This window comes from Oreochromis niloticus, linkage group LG15, assembly GCF_001858045.2.
Source record: "Oreochromis niloticus isolate F11D_XX linkage group LG15, O_niloticus_UMD_NMBU, whole genome shotgun sequence".
NCBI classification, from domain to species: domain Eukaryota; kingdom Metazoa; phylum Chordata; class Actinopteri; order Cichliformes; family Cichlidae; genus Oreochromis; species Oreochromis niloticus.
In genome coordinates this window covers 4,321,716-4,347,600 of record NC_031980.2, presented here as the reverse complement: position 1 = coordinate 4,347,600, position 25,885 = coordinate 4,321,716, and the positions used below count along the sequence as shown (strand labels likewise).

Genomic DNA, 25,885 nt, shown 5'->3' with positions numbered 1-25,885 from the left:
TCCCCTGAATGTGGTGAGGTAAAGGGGCCTGGCTGACACATTAGCACACTTAATCCAACCTTAAGACTGACACACGTGCCACTGCTCAAAGCTTCTCTTGCCATCTGAAGACAGAAATTTAACAAGGAAGTTAACAGAAGCAGACAAATTACAAAAGACTTTCACATTACTTTGGCGATCCATACTTCAGTGATGCTTTCAAGAAGCTCTGCAAAGGACGAGTGCTACGGCGAAAATAGAGTCCAAAAATATAACTAGAAATCCTCACTCTGTCTTTGCAGAGTGATGAATATGTGAAACTGAAGCCCCCAAATGGAATATGGAAAAGACCATCTTTCAAGAGGTGATGCTGAGGAGATGGTATCCGTGTCTGGTTAATAATAGAAATATGACCGGAACACTGGCATTAAAGAGAGAAGACTGTGCATTTAATTTTAAAAAGGCATTAATGTAGAAGCATAGACAAAATATTTAACATGTAATTAAAATGCCATAGTTCTAATGACTACCTTTCATGCAATGTGCTGCTGGAAGTAACACTCAGAATGCTTTTGTCTCAACACAAGCATTAGGTTCACATTAATATAGAGCAGTGTCAGCCTCTAATTGAATTAGTTATCACTGAGGAGGTACTTTTGGGGATGATATGCATATTCTAATACAACTAGAGGCATTTGGGGACACAATCAGAATCAAACTCACAGCTTAGTCTAATCTTGGCGTAAATGGATTGCTGTATCACTCTGAGGTGATGGAGGTAGGAGCCTGTTAATTTGGGGATGAATGTTAGATAACTGGCCTTTGCAGAGTGAAAATACCACATTATTCCAAAAATGACTGTTACATCACAAACTCACTGCTCAACTGTGCTGCATGTGTGTGTCTGTGCGTGCACGTGTGCATGAGGGTCTCGTTTAGACTGGATTAGGAGGTCGAAGGTTCGCTCTGCCCCGTTACACACACAATGCAGAGGGCCCTTCAAGACCAGGTTTCCCCAAATATGGTCAGGATTACTGAGGATACACATACGTAGATAATATTCTGGGTGAACTACTAGAAGTGCTTGAGCGGCATCTGAATTTTATCTGAAAAACATTTCATTGTGTCAGATAAACTAAAGCATCTTGAATTCATGATAAACATTAAAACCAGTTTGTGGTGCTGCTGCAAAAACAGCACCATGCTGAGCCAGAGACCTTAACAGGATTAAAATGCTCCAAATTAAAGGATGCTCAAAAGAACAAATTTAATTTGGGAAGTGCCCTGTCACATCTGTTTGCCAAAGATGCACACCCTCCACCCACTGCCATTACTGTGCTCCATCTTAGAGGACAGAAAAATTAAGGATAACCAAGAGAGAACATGTGCAACGAAGAGAAGCTTTGAAGACTTGAAACTGGATAGAAAGAGGGGGGGTGGGCGAGTGGGTTGCTCACAAATATGGGACTTCTCCTATTGCCCAAATATGTACCTATTAAAAGAGAATTTGTGCCCCGCTGAGCTGCCGATGAGGCAGCCAGGAGAAAGGAGCAGTGGAAATAGAACATGTCCATATAGAGAGGGGAGCTGAGGAGAGAGGCAGCATGAAGGAGCAGGGGTTAAATGCTTCCCCAGAATTTGACCTTTCCACTGGTGTGAACCCAGTGAAATAAAGCCCCCCCAAGTCCCTCCTGACTGACAGCCCAAGGGCCTACTGTGAGCATGATTGAGCAGAGACAACTAAACTATTGCCCAAGAAAGCGCAGCTTCTAAATCAGCTCAATATGCAAGTATGCTGTTTACAAATGTGTGAAAGGTCTAATGATGAGAGACTGAGACTTCTGCATGAGCCTTGAAAACATGCAGCGTTAGTCTTTCCCTGGCACTGACTGACAGGGGGGAAAAAAAGAGAGAGAAAGACGCGAGACAGAAAAAGGAAAACCTGTCTCGACAAACAAACAGCCCACAGATGTTGCTCCTCTCTGACACGACTGGTCTCCATAGCAACCCTGCTGGCCAGTAATAGCCTCTAGCTTGCCTGGCTGCAGTAGCGTCATGCAGACGCACACACAAATAGGCACATTTCAGCCTCTGAATGGGATCCCAGAGGGTATTTTTAGAGACATGGGGACTCACTAGCCCACCCAATCCTTCCAGCCCCTGAGGCAATACCAGAGAACACACATCTCTAAACACAGACCATCTACCCCTATCATTAAAAGCCCCAGCCACACACATAAGCACAGCCATAAAAAACAGATCCACAGAGTCCCTCGATTCTAGTAAACAAGCCCTTTAACTGGTGATAGGAGATAACTGGGATTTACAAATTGAAGGCGACTTGTCCCGTTGATGCTTTCTTGGGTACATTGAAAAAGCTCTCCCTGAACTACCCGCTTTATATTACAATAAAAACTAATAATAAAATGTATTTTCATTTTCTGCAGAAATACACTGGAGCTTCTTATAAACATTACCAGGCTGTTCACTGAGTGTTTTTCTTGCTATACAATGCATTTGAATAAAAAAATACTTATAAGTGAGTGCCGGTATTCATACCAGTCTCTTCCCACACTCAGATTCAACAGCTGCTGAATGCAAAGAGGATTTTTACTGATTATTACAACAGGAAAAAAAATGTTTACTTTCAACCTCAGTGGGTGAAAGTAAATTACTCCTTGCTTGTCCTATACTTGCACCATCAGTGCATAACAAGACTTAGTTTATTCTGCCACTCCAACTGAAGACATATTTTTAATTATCTTTATTTAAAAGATTGTGTAATTATGTTTTCACTGTAATTAAACATATATCTGATGTAATACGCTCTAATCTATGCACTTAGAATGATTTAAAGCTGTAAGGATAAGGTTTCGCCCTAAGTTTTGGTGGCATTGAGCAGCCACAGTGCAGCACACAGTCATGGAACAGACGATATAACAATTAACCAGTTGACATTTTGTCAGCACAGCCGGTAACTTCACCTTGCAGAGAAATTGTTCAAATGGACACAAGTAGTAAAACTGAGTAAAACTGGTATTTGCAAAAAACTGTTTTATAATTAATTTTTTAAAATTATTTTAATAAGCCATCTGAAAACGTGGAGCCATTTTCAATATGGCCATCAACAAAGGCAAAAAACCCCCCAAAAATTCAGATAAACTAAACTGGTCGTTTTTATGTTAGTCAAAGATGTATGATTTTTAAACTATGTGGAAGTCAACGTTGTAACTCTGTTTTTTTAAGTGGGTCTGGGGCATGGTAGTACAAGTAATCCTTTTTCTTTCCAGTTACATCTCCTCGATGCACCACTAACTCTCCTCACTGGTTACCCAGTTCTCTCCTATGGCCCCCAGAAAGTTTGCTGTTCATGGTGGCTCAGGATTTAGAGTCAGTTGCCTCCTGTTCAGAAGGTCAGTGGTTCAACCCTGAGCTGAAATGTTCTTAGGCAATATACTGAACTCCAGATACCCCCTGATGCATTCAGTGGGTTTTTTTTTTGCACAAATAAAAAGTGTCTGTGGGTGCAGTATAAGATGTGCTTTGGGTGTTAGGTGAGAGGAAAAAAAATAGTATTAGATTATTTATATGAGTTGGCCCATATAATAAATAGCTGGGCAGCACAGTTAGTCCAAAGACACGTTTGTCAGGTTAACGGGTGATTCTAAAGTGACTGCTGGTGTATGGTAACAGTAAATTATCTGTCTCACTGTGTTAGCCTGTGAAAAATATTGATGACAGGGTCTGACAGCGTGAGAGAGTCGAGCTAAAGGTAAAGGAGCTAACGGAAATTCATCAAACGACTATAAATTATCACAAGATGAATGTTAAACATCCAAGTCAGAGTTTTACTTGAAACAAAGAAGCTCTGAAGAAGTTTTTAAGTTATAAATTTCACTCACTTCTAGTCAAAAGGATTAAAAAGAGAGTACGAGTAAAACCTCTGAAATGTATCCAGTGGTTGAAATTCTGATTTCCTGGATGGAAATGATGGTAAACTGGAAATTTGTGAAAGCTGGATTTTTCACAATAATGCATAGACAGAGACAAAAAAAGCAAATGTTGGTGTTTTTATCCACTTTTGAAAGATTGTTTCAGTTTTCTGCTGCACTGTGTTGTTTTTTCTTTGGTGTACACGCAAAATTCAGAATTACTGAGTGTATGTCTCTCTGTGACACTTTAAAATCTATTCAACTTTTTAGCAGAATTGTGTGAAATATCACTTAATAACTTGATGTTTTTCCCTATTCCGGCACATAATTTGCTCATGCTTCATTGACTGAGTTGGTCATTATTCACACAGATTTCTGGCTCAGTTAACTCACAACATTAAGTCTTGTCTGTTAGGCTAATCCTGCACTGTCTAACACACTTCGCTGAATTGAAAAGACAAATGACTACTAACTGTACTCAACATAACTATGTATACTGTATACCTACCACGCTGTCATGTGCCATAAATATGTACATTAGCAAGAAATTGTGCTCTGTTTGCAAAGGTTAAAGCAATTTGTAGTTCAAGCTAGCAAGGGAGCTGATGATTACATAAAGGAATGAAAAACACTGAAAGCCTCTGTATTATATATGTGGGAGGTGAATCTGAGAGTACTTACCAGGTGACAGACAGGGAGACGGAAAACTGAGGGGAGGGGAAACACTGGAAGATAGCAGTGGACCACTCTAGAAAGAGGGGAAAAAAGCAAACGGGAGGGGGAGAGAAAAGAAATTAAGTCCAATTTGCAGATACGTGCTAACTTCATTATTCAGCTTCATCTCATACACTTACACTCATATTACAGATGATTGTGGTGCCTTTAGGAAAAACACTGACAGAAAAAAAGATGTACACGAGCATGTTCCTACACAACTGTTCACACATACACAACGCACACACTGGGGTGTAGTCACCAGCTCCCCAGTAATGTTCCTCATCCTATTTGGCAAGTGCAGAATTTTAATCATTCCTCTGGCTTCAGCTAAATAAACTTTTAATGGAAGGCGCTTCCCGTAAGAAAGGCTGCCTCTGTCAGAGAGATTGGTGGAAATGAGCTGGCAAATTAGACAAACGGCACCACCTCCACATCTGCTCTGCGGTAGCTTCTGAGAGGCAGGTATGTCAGTGAAAATAAAACAGAGTCTGCTAAAAGCTTAAAACGTAAATGTAAAGCACAGATTGGGTCAAAAGGTGCAGACAGAGAGGGAACGCGGATGAGTGAAACAAGAACCAAACTATAGATGGAAAAGAGAAGATAATCCCCCTTTTGGCAAGGCATCTGGTACCTCAGGCCTGAAGACAAGAAAAATTCCTCATCATTTCCTGTACTTAGGAGTGACCGTGATTCTGCTTGTGTCTCTCACATCACCATCACATCGCTAGAACAGGAACAGGCCAGTAATGGTTTCTTTATACAATCCCTTTGCAAGATAAACTTTGCCAGATAAGTGTAGACAGCAGAAGCTAGATTTCAACAAGTAAAGTGAGGGAAAGTTGCTGCTCTTAAGGTTGTATTTCCATCTGGGGTTATGATTGCTTGTTAATGTGGAGATTTTTGAAAGCCCAATAAGAAATATGTTTTGTGACAGGTTCCTCTCATGAGTTCCAGCTTTAAACATACTGCAATTGTTGTCCAAATTAATTAGAGAAACTAACACAATGTCAATATATGGACTGTTTTGATATTTGGATAGAGGTCCTTTGCAGTCAATGACTGCCTGAAGTCTAGAACCAGTGGACATGACAAAATGCTGCATTTCCTCTAAGATGATGAGGCTTTACGGCAGCCACCCTCACTTGCTGCTTGTCTGCTTTCAATTCTGCATGCAATAACTGAAAAGATGCTGAGCTGAGACGAGGTGACTGACATGGCTACTGAAGAATATTTTATTTACTTAAACTCTTGATTTCAGCAGTATGCTTCGGGTCATTATCCATTTGCACTGTGAATGCTGTCTGATTAATTTTGCAGCATTTGGCTGAATCTGAGGTGAGAGTGTAGCAAGTGTAGTACAATCCATCCTGGTGCTTCTCTCAGAAGTCACATCATCAATAAACTAGTGACCTAATGCCACTGGCAGTTATACATATCCATGCCATAACATTACCTCCGTCGTGTCTGACAGATGATATGGTACGCTTCAGATCATGTTTGTTCCCTTCTCCGTACTTTTCCTTTTCCATCACTCTGAAAGTTAATCTTGGTTTCATCTATCCAAACTGTGCCGTATAATCTGACCTTCCTGTTCTGGAGTATAACCAGTGGTTTGAACCTTATGAACCTGCTGTATTTACATTGTACATGCTTTGTATTTACATTAAGGTATCTCTTGATTGTAGACTTTGCCAGTGATACGCCTACATCCTTGAAAGTGTTGACTTGGTTAGATGTTGTAAAGTTGTTTTTCCTCAACAATGGAACTCTGTTGTCACGCACTTGAGTTGTCTTCTGTGGTTTTGCAGGCCTTTTGGTGCTGCTGAGCTGGTCGGTGCGTTCATTCTTTTTGCACCAGACCCTTCATGGGGTCACACCTACGGTTTTTGCGATCTCTCACATAGGTTTGTTTGCACTGACATCTCTTAGCACCTTGTTTTTACATTTAGAGTAAAAACCTATAACTTCAGATATTATGCCTGCATCATTTGTCATGAAATAATGAGGGAACAAGCTTGACTTGGCCACGAAACTGCTCGTCAGTCCAACGTTAGTTAATGAAAAATGTAAACAAACAACAAAAGAAAACAGCCAAAAAAAACAGTGTTAAAGCTGAAACGCTGCACTTGAGTCACCTATTGACTGTTTGATTTAAAATCTACAGTGGTGATTTATGGAAGTACAACTGCAAAAATTGTGTTTTGTGCAAGTAATTATTGACCTCACTCTACATCTTAAAAAAAAAATCGCCTCCAAAAAATCCCAGCATCAGTTGGGCCTTGCAAATAGCAGGCCCATTTAATGAAGTTAATACAGAGCTTGGTATTGATCTGGCACCATCTATTTTGAGTCATCTGCCTCCGATCCCTCTTTCCCCCTCTTCATGTAGATAGGCCTCTCCCACAGTCACAGCTTATGTAGATCAAATATTCCACATGTCAAGTGGACTCACTGGACAAGAGCTGTTCACAGGCCTCTTCAGCCAGGGCAGAGCATCAGTGGATACACTGTATCAAAAAAGCCATGACACATGTACAGACACCAATATTCATGTTCTGCTAAGCAATTTAGTAAGAGCCCTATAAAAAGAACAGGTTAACAATACTTGGGTCCTGCTTTTTCACCAGGCCTCTTTTATCCATTGAAGTAAGAATGAACCGACATAGGAAACATGTAAAATACTACTGCTGCTGTTACTAGGGATAATAATAAGTAGAAGAAAATAAGCGATGATGCTGCTGAGTGGACACAGATATTTTACACTTTCAGCAGACAAAGCTAACAAACTGGAACTCAATTGTGCTACCATGGAAACTCCAACCAGTAGCACAGCTAAAAGGGTTCAGTCATGAATACACAATATCAAACAAAAAATAGATGTTTCTTGCTACATCTCTTCTTTCTGTGCATCTGTGCGGACACACACATGCACACATGAGTGTATTTTTAGTAGGTGCTATTCTAAGTAACATCCAGCCGTGCGGTAATCATTCCTTTGATTAAAGCAACAGGTAAGAGGCTGCTAATCTCTCCCCTGCCTGTCACAGGATTTAAACGGTATAAACAGTGACAGCTGTGCCGACCATCACTCAACAAATGACAGCTTTACAGGGGAAGCACACAGGGGTGCTGATTAAAACAACAACACTGCCAACCGCACACACTCCCGCAGGCATCACAGGATGGGATCTGGCTGGGGAAATGACATTATCCGTGTTACCTGAAATAGCCTAATCTGAAAATAATACGCAATTATCTACACATACAAGCTTACACCAAAATGCCTCACATAAACTGGTCTGGAGGTGAAGAGAATGACAGTTCAAGTACTAACGGCATATGTCCCCGCCTCAGGAAATCGACCCAACCCAAAGGCTGACGCACAGCTCTCTGTGGGACACGCTGTTGACTGCTTTGCTGCCATGAGCAGCACCTGTCAGGGCACTGAGATGATAATTCTCATTTGGCCCCCGATTGCAACTATGTTGAGAGCGACTCTGAAAGGACATTAAATAACATCAGCAAGGAGGACTCTGAGAAATCCCTCCCCCTGTTTTTGTGTGCAGATGTGATAGTGGGTTTTCTCAGAGGACTGAAGTAGGAATACCAGACTGAAAACTGAGGGATAGAAAGCTTGACAAACATTAACACTAAAGTGACATTTCACCTTTCATACATCACCATTTCATTATAATAGCTCACACCAGTCTACTGCTGTAATGCAATTTGGAAGGTGTCATCAGGAGCTAGTTGGCTGATATCTCCTACATTTGCAAATTTATGCATTTCACATAATTCCACATAATTTTTTTGCATACAAATCAAACCATAAAAATGAAATTTTTCAGTTTTATGGGGATTATGTCTTTATGTCAATGTGAGGTTTCCAGTTGAGGCTACTGGAAGTTACTGAATCCCCCGTTTCCAGTTTCTGAAAATAACATGACTTAATGTTACAGACATGAGTCTGTTAGTAGTTGATTTTAGACTTTATTGTAAAATGCAGAGAACTTGTCACCATGGCATTAAGACTTAGAGTTTCTATTATGTGCATAAATTTAGCTACATGAAGTACACTACAAATATCTGGATGGTGTATTCATAACTATCAACATGTAGAGTGTGAAATAAACTAAAATATCAACAAACTCCAATGCCTTTATTCTCATGGCATGGTGAGCATGTTTTGGTATGCAGGCCTTCATCTATCAACACACCGAATCTTTTCTAGTGGTGCTCTACTAATTGGAGCCTTCCAAATATGGTTTTCATCCAAACCCTAGAGTGAAAGTGGAAAATTCTAACAGTAAAATTCCACCAACAGGAGGAGTCTTCAATGACCTGGACACATCCAGAAGCCCAAAAAGATACTAACAAACATTAATCAAATTCAATCCAAATCATACATGAAAAAGACCACATTGTTGCATTGACCACAAATAACATAAATGCATCAATAAAGTTTATAACAAAGAAGTTTGGGGTTTTTTTTAAGCCAGGATATTTACTGGCCTGTAATTTATAAATCCAATAAAGTTTCTTTTCTTTTTTTTTTAAAGAACTCCTTTGTCTATTACCTCTTGTATTGTATTGTAGTATAGAAGGGTTACTGTTATGAAAGTCCAGGTAGCGAATATTCACAAGCTAGTTAAATGTTACCGGTGAATGTTACTGCTGCTAGCAGACAAAACAAAACAAAACTACCCGTTGAAAGTAACACACTACCCAGAGAAGTATCTGTTGTACGAATGGAAGTATTCAAATTAAGTAATAGTGTTTGTCTCATCTTTGCTCTGCGGCAGTGACTCTAAACCCCAGAACATAGCTTTTTTCACCTTTTACATGATCTGCAGCTGCTGAAGGAGTGCACAACAACTTTTAAGTAGGACCTTTCGGTATGCAGTACCTATTAAGAATCAGTTTCACTAACTGTGGTTAATTAGCAACATTAGTAACATTTATGAAAGACCAACATTTAAAAATCAAGATCCGAAATCATGAACCTCTGAGCGATTCAGACATGTGGAGCTCTTCTGTTTGGTTCTTGCCACAGCAACAAAAACAAAGGGAAAAAACGAATCAAAATACTTCCATACGTTCGTAAATCCTCAATCGCTCAATAAAAATATTTTGAGTAAAATACTTCTATACTGCAAGGAATAGTGATAGTAAAGTTGTGCAGTATACCATTCAGCACCATTGTCATAACCTGCATAAACACCAGCCCAAATTTTTATATGACTAAAACGTACAAATTACAATTATTTAGTGACAAACCTGCAAACATCAGTAAAACTGTGAAGAAAAATGAAAGAAATGCATCTCTAAGGATACCTCAAGTCTTCTTCGATTCAACACCAAGTCACACACATCAAAACGCATCAGCAAATATTGACCCTCTTACTTACTTAACAGCATAATTTAAAAAGTAAATGGAGAGTAAACAACAGTTGTATAACAATGACTCCATAAGAACTGGTGTTGCTTAACCGGCTTTAAAATCTCAAAACTCCAACACAACTTAATTTTAAGCAACCAAAATGCTGCATCCACTTTAGTGATAGTGCCAGATGACCTCTTCGATGAATATCCACTGTCTGCAACCTTTGAAAACGGGGACACGGACACGGACTTGTATTGTAGCGTGGAAGGTGTTAAAATATAAAGACTTGAACTCAATACTATCACCATTCATTGGAACTTGGGTTCAACTCCTGCTAACACTGCAGTATAAACAAAATGAGTCATGCCAGGAGTGGTGCTAGAAGCTCTCTCAACTATTTATGAGGTTTTTTTGTTTTTCCATCTTTTTTTCTCCCAATAGATTCATGTACTACAATCCATCGGAAAGACCCACACAGGCATGAATGGAATAAATACCCTGAAACATCATCTTTTTACTGTCTTCACAGTAGAACGTGGGTGAAATTGAAATAGGAGGTAAAGACAAAAAGGGCGGCATCCTGAGAGCAGTAGAGAACAATGGAGGAAGGGAGAAAGGCAAGCAGACAAAGACAAAGCTGCACAGGCACCAAAACATTTCACATACACTTTGACTTTTCAATTTTATTTTTTCTGTGTGATGCTGTCAGAAGCCAGCTCCCTGAGGGCCAAAGAGTGAGAGGCAGCCAAAGAGAGTAAAATGCAGGCAGAGAGAGAGAGAGAGAAGGTGAGCGGGAGGATTTTTCTGCTTAGTGAGTCAGAGAATATCGCTCGCTTTGCCTTGGAGAATGATGGACGACTGTCTTTAACAAGGAAAAAATTAGGTCTGGGTCTCTCTGCGCACATCAGACACAAACGGAGAGCACTTCTCCCCTTCCGCCATTGTGCAGGCTAATTAGTAGATTTTATTAGCATGGACCAATGGTAGGAAACCATTCAACCTCAGCTAATAGCTCATAGCTATTACACAGCATAATTTGTGCTGCTATGACATGAAATACTGTAGGGATTAAGTTTCAGACCAGGAATCTATAACACTGCAGTCATCCATCTGTCCTATGTTATATAATACAGGTTCATTATTAAAAAAAAAAAAATCATTCAAAAATGAAAACAATCTCTCTCCACATGAGTGTTTTTGACATTTTCAAAGAAATGTCTGTTCACCCTAAAACACATGTCCTTCACAAACAGAGGTTATGCTCATGCAGGTGTAAGAAGGTAGCAGGGGACTGGCTGATTAGCTGTAGAGCTACATGATAGAGACAAGTGAATGTGGATATATGATTCATGCCTTCTAAAGGTTCTTCTATAAAATCATCTCAACAATATAAATTGAGTTTTTGAAGGAGTTTAAAAAGGCAAAATGGTTATAGAAGTCATTAAAAAACATTTATGAATTTATTAACAAAGCTTGGGCAATTTTAACTCCAAAGACTCTCCTAAATACATCAAAAAAACCATCCAGTCTTGGTGTGCCACCCATGTACACTTGTGTGTATTTTAGAATTTTTAATTTTTTACTTTTTTCATCTGTCCAACATAATGGTGCAAAGGACTGGGTGGTTCCTTTGTTCTTATTTTCAAAGTTGTGCCGCTACACTGCTCCCACCAAAGCTGCGTACTTAGTTGGACTTAGTTGCTAAGATATGGTGGATGCTTTGGTCATTAAAGTCAGCATAGCTGAGAGAGTCTCTAGAGTGGCAGCTGATTATTGCTCCTCTGCAAATACAAGTCTGTGTATACCTGCAGACACGCATGCATACGAAGCAGTAATTCACACGTAATGTTTGGCAACTGGTATTTGAAAAAGGGTGTACTATTAGAAGAGATTGGTGAGAGGCAAAAACGACATGAAGAAAGAGAACGTGGCTCTCTCTGATGTTGCAGGTTGTGATTATCATGTTTTTGCTCACAGCTTTAAAAATAATTTCAACATTTTTTTAAACTTTGACCCCATTTTCACCTGTAGGCACTATAAGCAGCAAACACCTACATGAAATAAAAGGTTCTTGTTTTTCCATGATCCTAAAGCAAGGCAAACCAGAGTCATTTTATCCAAACATACACTTACACTTTGCTTTTTCAGCCAGCATTGCTGGCTGCGTTAGTGAAACTCCCATGAAAGTTCCCCATAGACAATCGTATGTGACTCACAGCCGACACTTTTTTACAGCTTGAAAAGCTATCTAATGCTTCAAGTCAAGCCAAACATAACAATATGAAACATGTGCTGCTAATGGTGTGTGAAAGTCTAATGATTTGAGTCTACCACATTTATTGGTCCCATTCTCATTTTCCGGTCAAACATGGCTGAATTCAGCAAAGATGCAGCCACTTTTTCTTTTTTACAATTATAACCATAAAGCAATTTGTTTCTGATGCCCTGTGCATTTAACTGGCTTCTAGACTGCAGTGGCTGAATCACAGAGCCAAGATGGTAACAGATGATTTTATATTTTTTGTGTTATGCAACAGTGAGGACGGACAAGGACAAGAAGTCCCTGGCACTTTACAAAACGTATTACCCTTCCATTTATTTGTTCTTCTTGTTAGTGGTGGAGTCTGCCAGCCCCGTGCTGGACTCATATTGTCTATTAACACACAAAGGATTGACAGGAGATGATGAATACATGTCATCCCACATGAATGTTTATAATCTGACCTCACTGATATTAGCCTGACCGTCTACTGTACACTCTAACACAGATACATTGGGGTTGTATTATATTACTCCTAATATCAACCAGACAGCTGCTCCTAGTTCACATTAAAAACACTTCAATGACACAACGCTGGGTGCCTTTGACTGTGAGGAAGACAGGAAATTCAATTTGCCACAGAAAATGAAATGGACTACACTCATTCATCAAAAATTGTCACCAAAAAAAGATAATTATTTTTCATTTAAAGAACAAACAGAGCAGCCAGAGTAAGCTATTAGGTTAATATCGGATCTCTGCAACTCCAACTCCTCAACACGGTAACCAATATGCTCTCAGTTGCTGAGCAGAAAACATTTCACACTGTGTGTAGCATGAAATTTAATCAGCTTTTAGCTGTAAAAATCAAACGGCAGTAAAGAGTTAAGCACAGCGACTGCATTTTGAGTAATCTGAATGTTTGTTCATACTTTAAGCTGTTGAGGAGAGCAAATTGATGGGAACCTAAGTATAACCTTGTGTAATAATAAACAACATGTCCACAGATTGATCTAACAGGATGTTTGACCTCATTAGATTGTCATCTTGACTTCTGCAGAAAAGTGACTTGAACCAAAAATTACAAATAAAATTACCGGTACATTTGCATAATGAGGTGCATGTCTGGAACAGGCTTTTAATTCAAGGCCTTAGGTGAAAGTAATCATTGCTTTCAGTGCTGCAGTGAAACCGCTCATACAGTTTTCTTCTCATTGTTAATTCAAACTCTAGCAAGTTGACTAAATAATAACAGGAGCTTCATAAACAAAAGGAGTTTGTGTGTGCTTACTGAGCCAAGAAAAATAACATTTTGGAAGAAACCACTCTCAGTGAAACACACAACTATTGTGTTCTGTGTTTGATGTTCAGCCTCTTTTCAGTTTTATTTATTTATAATACTGTGCAATACAAGTATTGAGCCACCCCTCATTTATTTAGATTTTGCTAGAAAATGGGAAATAGGTTTAGCAATTTACTGAAAGATGAAAACAGACATGGAAATACAGTGTCTAAGGCAAAATATATGTAAGAGTTTAAACAATTCCAACAAGCTTGAAAGACTCTAAACTCTTTTAGGCAGCTTTCTTGTAATGTTTTTAAGCAGTCTTCAGGAATAGTTCTCCAGGCTTCTTGAAGGACATTCAAAGCTCTTCTTTGGGTGTTTTGTTCTGTCATGATGATCCCACACTGCTTCGATAAAGTCCGGGCTCTGGAGAGGCCAATGACTGATACTGTTCCATTGTGTGTTTTTCTATCCAGATATATTTTTACTGCACTGACAGTGAGTTTGGGATCATTGTCATGCAGTACTACCCTGCATTTATAATTCCATTAATTTTAACAAAATCCTTTTAACTAAAATGCAGCCCCAAACATGACAGAGCCTCCACCGTGTTTCATACATGGCTGGAGACATACAGCCATCTAAAGGTTAGGTTCTTTGCCAAGTTGACTTTTACATGTAGACAAAATACTGGTTCACCCCTTGAGTTAGGTGACTTTTTTATGCTAAGACCCCTTTAAAGAAATTAACAGAAATTCTGGCTCCTTGGAAGCAAAACATAAGGAAACGAGAGGTGACTTGAGAAACTGGCACAGTACTCTCTTGGTCTGTCATTGCTTTTAAAAAAACATGAATGTATAATACAAAAATATGCAACAGGTGAACCTTAGAAGGCACTAATAGGACACAAAGACAAAGCTTGTTGAAGCTCTAGAGATGGTCTTCTGCAAGCGGAAACGTCTTCATAATTCAGCAAGTGCTAGGAACAATCGTAGATATATGTACTGTATATGCATGTGAACGCAATATGTGATATATAATTTACAATTTCCTATCAAGTAAATATATACAGCATATAGAATTTCCTAGTCCATGTCATGTGCTATAATTGCGTCACCTAAGGAAAATCTCTGAGCATTTTTCACTGGAAAATTTACATCTGTCCTCTTACGATGTGCTTCGTGACACTTTTCTAAACTTCACATTGCTTCTACAGTTTGTTATGATAGCCATCTAAAGGATTTATGTGCTAAGGACAGAGGTTTGTTTAAATGACATCCAAGAAGTGGCTGATGAAAAATGCACGAGGCTCTTTGACAAATTTCTGGCAGTGCTTGGAAAGCCATGTGAAGGGAACTATTCGCCTATTAAACCCAGTGTTTATACTCCACCTAAAATCTGTTTGTTTCCCTGCTTGCACTTTTCAGTTTATGAGTTACAATCTCCAAAGAAAGCCTCCAAAAGAAAAACAAAAACGCCATTAAAATCCGCTTTGTCTTTCTAACCAAAAAAACCCAAAGACATAAATTAGGCCCATATTAAAGACTTCACGCTGTTTCACTCAAGGACATCTACATATATAGCAGGAATTCCCCTGCAGCCATTACATTATCCAAGTCAACAACAAAGTAGAGACAATTGTGTCATGTACTGTGTTCTGCATTTCAACTGAGCTGAGCAGGGTAAATGATAAGCTAATCTCTGAAGTGTTACATAATTGCTATCTTGTAGAGTAGTGGGCTGCCTAAAGAGACCCCTCTGGCACACACACACACAAAGTCATGTTATGATGATGTCACAGGACATTACCAAAAAACATAATCCGTAATCCAACCTGACCATCTTTATATCACTGCTATATAATTAAAATTAAACACACACGCATACACACATACACACACACACACACACACACACACACACACACACACACACACACACACACACAGGCAGTGTTGTAGAGAGAGGAAGAAGCAACATTCCTGCTGTTTATCAAGTCATCTGATCAGGCCAGCAAGTCATGCGTTGAAGCTGTGTTAGAGGCTGGGCGGGATGCTTTAGGCTAACCCTCGCCTAATGTACTCTGCAGTTTTCAGAATCTTAACTTATTCTCTCACAGTACTCTCTGTCTTAATGTAAATGACTGGTATCCTCCCAAAAACACACTAATGCTCCACTTTATTTTCAGCAAACACGACCTCCCTGCATTTGCCCCATTTGTAACACAAACACAAACTATTAAAAGCTTGATCGATAAGTCTCTAAAGTATCTGCTAATTTTCCACTTTTAAGTATTGACAGTGTTGATAAATGTGATAATTTTGCTGACTGCAAAGATCCTCGTCGGTGCGTTGTAAAGCTGTGGTCTCTCTATTACGGGCCTGGGATGGTTAATAATAGCTATCCAGGAGAGGACAGTACAGAATCACGTTTTGCATTCTGGAGCGAAGGTCGACAGTTTAATTGGAAGTGCAAATTGCGTTCACATGTATCCCCACAGTGGATTGAGCCATGGGTAAAGTGAATTGCACATTGCAAGCGTGTGTGCATTTAACAAAAGAGAGGGGAGGGTTCGTCCCAACGTATTTTTAGACCGACGCGTGGAGTCGAGCCACAGTTATTATCACTGAAGTGTTGTTTTTACTCCTCAAATCCTCTTTCACACAAGCTCAGATACTCCTGCTGCCCGCTACTGAATCAGCGAGGCCGATGCTGCCAATTTTTTATTAAGAAAGAGTAAATATTGACTTGATGACTGTAGCTTCCATCTGTTGGTGTAAGAGTAAGAGTCTCACTCGCTCTCTATCTGCTCTGCTTTCACTTGCCGCCGACACTACCCCCACCCCCACCACCACCCATCTCCTTCCCTCTGCTGCTGGCTTAGAGTCTGCAGAGAATACCCCCGTCATTATATTCACCCTCGAGCCACACTTACCCTTGTAGTGAAGACACGCGCTCTCATCATTGATCTCTCTCTTTCTTTAGGCAGCTAATAGTACTCCCACATAGCTCTATAATCCACAACATCTGGATTAGTGAGGGTTGAGGCCACTTTTTGATCAGCTATCGTGTCTGTGAAGCTGAGACTGTGGGAGTGGAGCTGAGTGGTTTTATCAGAGCAAAGAGCGGACGGGGGGGGGGGCTGAGGTTTCCTGACCCTTTTAGCAGCGTCACGGGCCGGCAGCACTGAACATCCACGAGGAGTCTTTCATGTTGTTTCTTAGAAAGCTTTCTAAGCAAGTGCACAACCGAAAGATGCCACATTTGCACAAAAGCAGTGTTACAGCTTCTTTTGATATCCATAAGAAGGTACTTTCACGCGTTAACATTTCTCTGTAACTATTTTGGTATGGTCATTTATGTGGACTCATTTTCTTTATGCTACTGGATTACATTAAAAGACGAAGCTCCTCCAAAAGTAATATTTTCTCTCTCCGGGTGCTGCCTCAGGTGCCTGTCACATCCATATTTTCGATAAATGCCAAGGTCTTAAAATGCAGGAGGGTAGAACAAAGTTGCAGAGTACCGGATCCATGTAAATATTTGCAGTGGGAATTTAGGTGTGTTGACTCTGCTGCCGCTGACACTGCTTCTCTTACATGAAATGCCCGGGCATTTCATGTAAGAGAAGGAAGGATCTTATGTTCTCCGTTTGAACAAGCACTGAATTTATTATTTTATCCTTCAAACACAAAGAGGTGTTGATTTTTTACAGGAATGCTCCATAACATGATGACAGTTAAAAATAAATCATATTGGTAAAAATAATTTGTATCAAATATGAATAACCATCAATCAACACTACCAGTGTGTTCCCTTCTTTCCCGCCACATGTAGTTACTGAAGTGTAAGCTTAGGATGTTTAGCGTGTTGCCTCACACCAAAAATGTTCCTGGTTTGAATCCCACCTTGGGATTTTATATATGGATGTTTTCCCGATATCTGTGTAGATTTCTGATGGGTTTACTTTGCCTTCCTTAGTTCAAAGACATGCTTGTTAGGCAAACTGATCTTTCTAAACTGGCTATGGATGAGACGTAGATCAAGTATTAAAACTGTGACGAACAAAATATTGTATGAATGTATGATTAAATGTGACACATAGTAGCACATAGCACTTTGAGTGGGCAGTATGATTAGAAAAGCGCCACATAAATGCCGGTCTATTTCGATGACCACCAAAGCACTCGTTTTTTAATTTACCCTCAATCTTTTACTGTGAAAAGCCATATAGACTGGTACAGGTGGATTTAAAGTAGAAGCTTAACCCAATACAATGGAGTTTTATTAGTAAATTCTTGACAGTACTTTATAATAACCATTTTAAGAAACGGTAAATGAATAGTGTGAGCTAAAAATTGATCTGCAAAGCATCTATTAACATTTTCTGAAAGGTTACAGTAAGGTTGCAACTAATGTTTATCATACCTTTTAAGCAGGTAATAAAGACTCTGTAAGTCATCTATAAACATTATTTGGAAGGCAAGTATAAAGTTGTAACTGATATTTATAACACTTGTTTCAACAAGTGAATAATTATCCAGGTATGTAAATCACAAGATTGAACTTGTAGATGGCACTTCATGCCCTGTTTTCTTAACATACAGTCACATGAAAAAGAGTCTTCACAGAACTCTTTGCCATCCTATGAAAACAAAATGATTCAATAGCTTGTAGAAGCACCTTTAGCAACAACAACTCTAATTAATATGTTTTTGTTTGACTTTATTAGTCTCTCACATTGTTGCGGAGGAATTTTGGCCCGCTCGTCTTTACAAAGTTGTTTTAGTTCATCGAAGTTTGTGAGCATCTGCTTATGCAGAACATTTCAATTGGTTTGAGGTCTAGACTTTCACCAGATCATTGCAACACCCTGATTTTTTTTTTTTTTCCCAGTCATTCGATTAGAGATTTACTGCTGTGTTTGTGATCATTGTCCTGCTACATGACCCAATTTCAGCCAAGTCAGATGTAGAATACTCTGGTATACAGAGAAGTTCATGGTCAACTCAATGACTCCAAATGCCCAGGTACTGTATCTGCGAAACGAGCACAAATCACGCCCCTACATCACCGTGCTTGACAGTTGGTATGAAGTGTCTGCGCTGATATACTGCATTTGGTTTTCACCAATAATCGTGGAATCATAATGGCCAAAATCTCCACTTTGTCCAAAGGACATAGTTCAAGACGTCTTGTGGTTGTCCAGATTGCAACTCTACATATAAGAAAGAAGAGGCTTTCTTCCAGCAACCCTTCAAAAAAGCAATATTGTTGAAGTCTCGTGTTTCTAACTGTACTGTCATGACATTCAACATTTAACATGCTAACAGGCCTGTAGAGTCTGAGCTGTAGTTCTTGGGGGTTTTGCAGTTTCTCTGAGGATTGCGCGGTCTGACCCTGGGGTGAGTTTGCTGGGATGTTCACTCATATGAAGATTGTGGCATTGTGTTATCATAGACATGAATGCTCAAAACCTACAAACTGCCAAAATTTCTGCTTTTACAGAGATTCTCACACTTGCAGCTGATCCATTAATCATACTTGACTGGCACCACCTGGCTACCATTTAGCCTCTTAATTCCTGTACAAGGGTGTACTTAATCTTTCAGAGGACTGCATAGATTCCTTTCTTCTTCACGACTGTATTCCATAGAATATGTCAAGATAGGAGAGATATCCGTCTTCTGTTGGGACAGACTGCCAAAAGACATCTTTTGTGTATTTCAGAGATGCCAGCAGTTTGCACTGGAGACCTGCTTACTGTTCAATAATCAAACCTTTATCATAAAATCATAAAAATATGTTTCTAAAGCAATGCTTAGATATGTGTTCTAAGAATTACTTTTCCTAGTCACTATCAAGTTATAGTCACATGGTTCTTGCCAACAGAATAACTTAGAGATAATACATACCTCTTTGCGCGATAAAAGGAGACAAATGAAAATGAACCAGGCAAAGCTAACAGACAGCTTTGATGCTACACATCATTAATACAGAATACATCATGAACACATAGACAGCAATCACATTTGAGCTTCATTAAAGTGTCAAACTTGGCATGGGGGAACACAGAGCAACAGCTTCAGTCACACAACCTACTTATCAATGACTGATGTGTGCAGTGGATCAGCGAATATCAGCCTTTCATGAAAGATACAATTAAAATTTAGACTTGCTTTCATCACTCAGTACAAATCCAATAAGATGTCCGTCCTTTCCAGTTCTCGGCACAACGTGTTTGTAATATTTAATGCGGGAAAGAAAGTGTCTGTATTCGCTAATGAGGCCTCAAAGAAAAAGTGGCAGGAAAATAAGATCCAGGTGGATATTAGTGCACAGAATGTGTTTTTTGGACATGCAGAAACATGTTAGATCAAACACTGACACCTACATTACATTGACTGATTTATTGCAAGCTCAGTTTTCCCAAACTTTATGTTCAACTGAATTCTGGACACTGTGCCGTTTTAATATTTGCCCCAGGGGTTTATTAGACAGCAGCGCTGTTAGGCAGAATGTAACGACAAACTAAGAAACACAACGCAAGAAAAAGAAATTTGTGTTGCTGCAGCGATCACTGGCAGCCCCAAAACTCACCAGTTCAGCATCAATAATTTCAGCAGGAGTTCATGTCTCGGCCTGCAGAGACAAAAAAGGACATACGGTTAGAAGGGGAGAGAATTTCATAAATCACAAAACCCTGAATGTGGACTTATTTGGCTGAGTTCTAAAACCCTGCTATATAATGGGAAGGTCAGGAGCTGAGGTACAACCACACACAGAGATGAACACATCCCGATTCCCTCCACTTACTCCCTTGCCAGAGAAAACAAAGTTCAGACATGTTGAGCTCTGTGATGCAACATATTTTCAACATATTACAACAACACTGGTCCTGTCAGTCGCTGTGCCCACATTACCCGTCTGTGGCTCTATTAGTCCATCTGGCTTTCAGGACTTCCACTTTCAAAGATCTCTTTGCAGGAGCACAGAAGAGAAAAAAAACGATTCTACAAATCATAGAACTGTTAAAACAAACTGACAGAGGTGGAGAAAGGTCAGTGACTCTAGACCAGGCCCTCCCAAGTCTAAAAGAAGCCATGGAGAGAAAGCGTGCTAGTCTTAGAAAAACTAACAAACAAACAGGCAATCAAGATATACAGTAAACTGCCACTGGATGGATTCCAAATCCAGTCCCGCTAGAATAAACCTCCAACCTTCGAGCAAATCGATATCATGCTGGCAAGAAAAACGCTGTGAGAAAACAGACCGAGAAAAAGAGATTTTTCTCTAGTTGGACCAAACCCTACAGCCAATGTCAAGCTTTCCACAGAGATACAAACACCCCGAAAGTTGATGCTGAGTAATGTCTGTCTTACACACATTTCGTGGCCTAATCAAGTTCACATCCACAACAAAACAATGCCAGGCTTTGAGATGCTGTTTTAGTTTCATCCTTTTTCTTTCATACATCGTCTTTACATCCAAGACTTAAAATGTAGTTTAGCTTTTTCATTCTAAACTAACTTCTTCTTATTGGCTTAATGCTTGGATATAATATACCAGTATACACCCTCAATCTGCCGGGTTTTACATTTTAAATAGAGCTGTATCCCCCCTGCACTGAACATATACATAATATTATGCTTAGTTACAAATTATCTCACGGCCACACAAGTGTCCCTCCAGTGTACTCCAGATACACCTGAACTACAATTAAAATTGCTGGAAGTCTGTCCAAACAAAATCAGCAGAAGCATCTACGGTGAGATTTAAAACCACATATATTAAAAAAAAACAAAAACAAAACAAAAACCCTTCATATAGGAGCTACAAATGCAGAGCAGTGCGAGACTTCGTACATCCGTCTGGGCTGAAGATTCCCTCCACATGCATAAATCAAGTCCCTGGATCCAGATTGTGGTATTTTCTTGAGATCATCAAGACAATGTCTCTCAATTTCCAAAGAATTTCAGAATGAAACGCCAAAGGTAAACGGTAAAATGTAACACTTTGTTAATAACACTGTTATTAAACAGAGAAAGACCAAACTGAAGCAATTATGTAACCTTGGCAGAAATAAAAATGAAAAAAAAAAAGTGGCACCATGCCATGGGATCCTCCTTCAAACTTGGCATGTTTGCTCAACTATAAACCCATAAAGTTATGTGTATCTTGAATGGCTGGGATACCATCAACTGGGCAACAGCTTTCCAGAAACCAGCATAGCACATGCAAAGTACTCAAAACTTGGTCTGAGTACTTCAGTTTGTAGTTCCTGCTACAGTAGCTGCCCGCAGGACATATGGACAAGGTGAAAACAACACCAGCTTTACTATCGAGGCTGATAAACCTTAAAGAGTACCAGTGATAACAGAAGATGGCAAACTGGAGTCACTTTTGTTCTATTTAGTAAAACTAAAAAGAATGGTTAACAATTTAGATCAAGTGAAGAATTTGCAACTATAACAAGGATTATCCCGCAAGCTGTGACGATGCAGCCAAACTCTTACCGTGCAGCAACCTCCAGCCATATAAATTCCCCCAAAGACACTGATCACCGAGTGCACTAAAGTCAAAGCGACCATAAAAAGAAGAAAATAATAAAAACACCTGCACACCCTCAGTTAGCCTTTAAGCTTCTTAGTCCACCTCTATTCATCAAAATGCTTCGCAGTCCGGGTTTAAGCCTCAGGTAAGGGATTGTTATTGTGCAAGAGAGGGTAATGTTTGCCTCCGTAATCGCCAGTCAAACGTTTATGTGGCAGTGTCAATAAGCCAGAGCAGAATTTGTTTTTCTTTACATAATGGAGGCGATGTTTCACAGGCTGCGGGGACGTCGCCTGGAAGGAGGGAGTGGGAGGCGACCTTCTGAGGGTTTCACAATAACGGGGACTGACACACTCTTTGCTCCCTGACCACAGGTATGTTGATGGTCAATTTAATATGCACTATTAGATACCTGGGCAGCAATTTCCAAAAAAAGAGAAAATGGATTCAGTATGCAAATAAGCGCTGCAGAGCAAGTTGGTGAGAGCAGGAGGAACAGCTGATGCAACAAGTTTGTTTCTACACTCATTCTTAAGTTAATATTAGGGGGGAAAATAATACTTTATACAGTGCAAACAAGTCTACACAGTCCCCCCACCTCACCCCCTTCCACACACACACGTTATTCATGAACAAATATCACTCTGCCTCAGGGGTGTAACGGATAAAACTGGTTTTGGAAATGAAAATGAAGAACCTGCTGAGTTTCGGCTGTCATTTGCTCTGCTTTCAAGGAGAACTGCTGATTACATCTTCCCCTATCAAAAATAGATTGTTTAAAATCCAAAGAGCAAACTGCGAATGATTTCACACACAAATGATGAAATTTGATCACCCATGCAACTATTTTTATGATACTTTACCACCGTTGTGCTGATTGATTAAACACTGGCATTACGGGCACACGAAAAACACTGTTTTCTAGTTGGCGTAACGGTGAATCAATGACACCTTGCAAAGCTGGGATGGATGCATGCATGGCAAGCTGCAGCTACCAGACTAGCAGCAAACAGTCTGAGAATGCACCAGTTCTGCATGTTAAATTTACATTATCTTACAAATCTCACAGGGCATTAAGCTCCAAATATGTAGTGCAATAAACCAAAAAGCACGCACTAGAGTAAATGCAAGAAATAAAATCTGGGGTTTGTGGGTTGACTTTTATGGCCACTGTGCAGTGTGCACTGTGCTTGTCATCGGCCGGCTGGCTTCTGCTCTGTCCCGCTACAGCTAGCTCCACTGGCTAGCCTCACAGCCGTTGGAAACGTCAATAAGCCCCGCATTTCATCAAGTTTTCAAGCCGCGGCGGCTCTCTGCCGTGCCGTATTCACCTAGCAGAGAGGTCACCGAGCAAAGCTGGAGTGAATTCGATAATAAAAACCAAAAGGTCTATTTAAATGCGTCTGCCTTGCTAGCTAGCAAATGCTATTGCTTCCAGCTGTGTGTGTGTGTATGTGTGTGTGTGACAGAGTGAGGCAGAGAGAGGATGTCTGACTGATGAGAGCAGGATTTGGAGAGTGCCGCTGAGAGCTAGCGTGATGGAGTTTTAATGAAGGGTCCAGTGTCCGTCTGGCAGCAAAACAAACACATTAAATTGAACTCAGTCTGGCGCACATTTAACCGAGAAGCCCTTAACCCAAGACACGGTAAACTCTGACTGTTCTCTCGGCAGCATTCAGAAAGCTTTATGTGTGTTTCTTACGTGGTTTCGCGCTTGGAGATGGAGACGGGGTTTAATCCGACGGCGGAGAGAAAATGATGCTGTGCAGGGTCCGGGTAGGGATTTTCTGTCTCTGTCTCCGCCTGTCTGCGTGTCTTCCAGCTGCTGCTGCTCTATCCCGTCTCCCTCCGACTGTCTACTCTGCCTCCCTCCCGCCGGAGTGTCCCGGTGTTCTTGTACCACTCGCCCTCCAGTGGAGAATGGACGGTGCTGATGCGCGCTGATTAGGAACCCCTCTTCAGACGGGCAGCCCTCCCCATCCCCTCCCACACCCACCACTACACTCTGCACTCACACCTAACGTGCCTGCGCGTGAATGGGTGTGTGCGCGCGTGCGTGCGCGAGCGCGCGGTGGCGTGCGTGTAAATGAGTGAATGAGTGTGCCTTGGGTTAACGGAGTGAGTCATCCAGTAGAACCAGATCCAGCTCCGCCCCCGTTTTCTAACAGCTGACTACTGTAGCCGCCATGCGTTGATAAAGACAAACAGTGCCTCCCCCTCCTCCCTTTGTAAAGTCACAGTGATGCTGGCCTGCTTCCCCTAAAGACACAACAGCAACTTTATGACACTTAGTTTTATTAATGGCACCACTTTCATGTACCATGACAATCTTTTTTAAGATATTATTTTTAGGTTTACATAAACTATGAATAACTGGAAATATGTTTGCAGTCTGTAACGCTGTTCTCTAGATATCATCCACTATTCATTTTCACACCAGATCCTGCTGAACTACTTCGTGGTTAATGCTACTGTTCTGCAATTTAAAAATATATATATACATATTTCTATAGCTTAGTCTTTTGAACATCTATGGAGCTGCAAACCAAATTTCTTTACACTGCATTATATAAGCTATGGAAATGGCAATAGACTGTATAAAAACAAAATCAGTCACATGAGAACAAAGCTTTTGAGGGATTTTTCTTGATTTAGTTTTTACATGTTTTATAATATATTTTGGTTCTAAACAGCTGCAAGCATGCACATAAAAAATATTGCTAGTGTGCACAAGATACGCTCCTTGGACAGCTTTATTTGAGATGTCATGACTTGCAGTGCTTAGTATGGAGCTAATGCAGCTCTAAAAATAATGCACCTTACAATCCCCACACCCACCTATGTGAAAACATCCTCCCGATTTATAATGCAGGATTTCTGTAAAAGGCTTCATATTATGCTGTTCTTTGTTTTCTATCATGTATATGTATATAATGTGCTGCAATGGTGACTGGTCATATTAAACATGGCCAAAGTCTAAAATAATGAGCTCAGAATATAGATGTAAGTATGTAAGCAATCCCAGGGGGCAAAAGTTGAGGCTTCAAACTGCTCTATATGCTTCATTTCACAAAGTTTTTTCTATGCTTTGCTGTGTATGATGTCAAGGAAGAGGGGATGGGCTTAATATGATCATCTCAGACACACTGCTCTGACTGTAAACATAGAAGCCCCATCCACCTGTTATTTAAATCCTCTGTTTACAAGCAGCAGCCAATAAGAAGAAAGTTGACTCAAATAAAGATGTGAAGAGTGTAACCGAAGACAATATCAATAAGGTTATTTTTACAAGTTTAAGAGAGCTACAGGAGACTTTCGGTAGCTTTCAGAGACTTATTCCTGTCCCCAAGGACCCATTAAGTGGACACTGTTTTCAAAATTAATTATTGTATGACAATCTGTTTCCTAAATGGTACAAAAGCAACTACAGCCACTCCATCATTAGAAGAAAAAATAGTCTGCAGTCTCTGAGCTTCAGAGACTAAATGGGCCAAAAATGATGACAGAAGTATAGTGAGGAAAACCCTGCAAACCAAGGGCACTGTGCCTTTCCTCATCCCTCTAAATAGGACATTTTTAGGTTTTAGGACATGGTCTGATAGCTTAACAGTGGTACGGATAATATTAGAGTTACAATCCGAATTTGATCCAGCCTAGATTAAGGCGAGGTTCAGTGTTAACATTACATTCATAGCTTTGGGATTAAGGTTGGATTATGATAGTTGAGGGAAAGTGGAGAGAGCTAAGATTATATTTGGGGGCCAAGGAGTGGAGGC

The 25,885-nt window shown here is 40.1% G+C and overlaps 1 protein-coding gene across 4 annotated transcripts in view; it reads right to left on the bottom strand.

Annotated features, from left to right (window-relative positions):
• plcb4b (phospholipase C, beta 4b) overlaps nucleotides 1–24,121 on the bottom strand; it is a 64,937-nt gene extending 40,816 nt beyond the window's left edge. Inside the window, exons 1-3 of one of the 4 annotated variants that reach the window (XM_013268820.3) lie at nucleotides 23,812–24,121; nucleotides 20,157–20,198; nucleotides 4,593–4,659 (exon numbers count right to left, since the gene is read on the bottom strand). The gene's annotated coding sequence lies outside the window, so the exon portion shown is untranslated. Of the gene's footprint in view, nucleotides 1–4,592; nucleotides 4,660–20,156; nucleotides 20,199–22,072; nucleotides 22,110–22,180; nucleotides 22,323–23,811 lie in introns of those variants that run through there. The other 3 variants (XM_013268822.3, XM_025899055.1, XM_025899056.1) reach the window with 3 other exon arrangements.
• Between the last annotated feature and the right edge of the window lie 1,764 nt (nucleotides 24,122–25,885).